Raw genomic sequence first — 453 nt, 5'->3', positions numbered from 1 at the left:
GCCGCTGCCGCGCCTCCGCGTATCCTCCGCCGTCGCCAGCGCCGGCAAGCCGCGCCGTCCATCTCCTCCTCCGGCCGCCCTCCTCGTCTTCCCTCGCCGGACCGCGCCTCCCCGAGCCTTCTCTCCTCCGCCGCGCCTCCTCCCGCCGGCGAGCCCGAGCCCCTCGATCCAGATCTGGTCAACCTGAGGTTGACCCCGAGACCCCCGAATTTTCCTAAGTCTTTGATTTTTACAGCATGTGCACATGTTCATAGCATCATAACTATCTGTATATAGCTCCGTTTTGCACGTGTAATATATCGAAATGTTCGCCTCGTGATGCTCTACATTTTGTTCAATTGCACCATGTTCATTTGATTCCATCTTGATGCCCAAATCTCTGGTGCAAGAGTGCTAGTCGCTGTTATCTGCTGGTTCTTAGCAGAACTTGGAGATTTGTTATTTTTGTATCAT

Source organism: Triticum aestivum, chromosome 7D (assembly GCF_018294505.1).
Source record: "Triticum aestivum cultivar Chinese Spring chromosome 7D, IWGSC CS RefSeq v2.1, whole genome shotgun sequence".
NCBI classification, from domain to species: domain Eukaryota; kingdom Viridiplantae; phylum Streptophyta; class Magnoliopsida; order Poales; family Poaceae; genus Triticum; species Triticum aestivum.
This window is presented reverse-complemented; position numbering follows the sequence as displayed.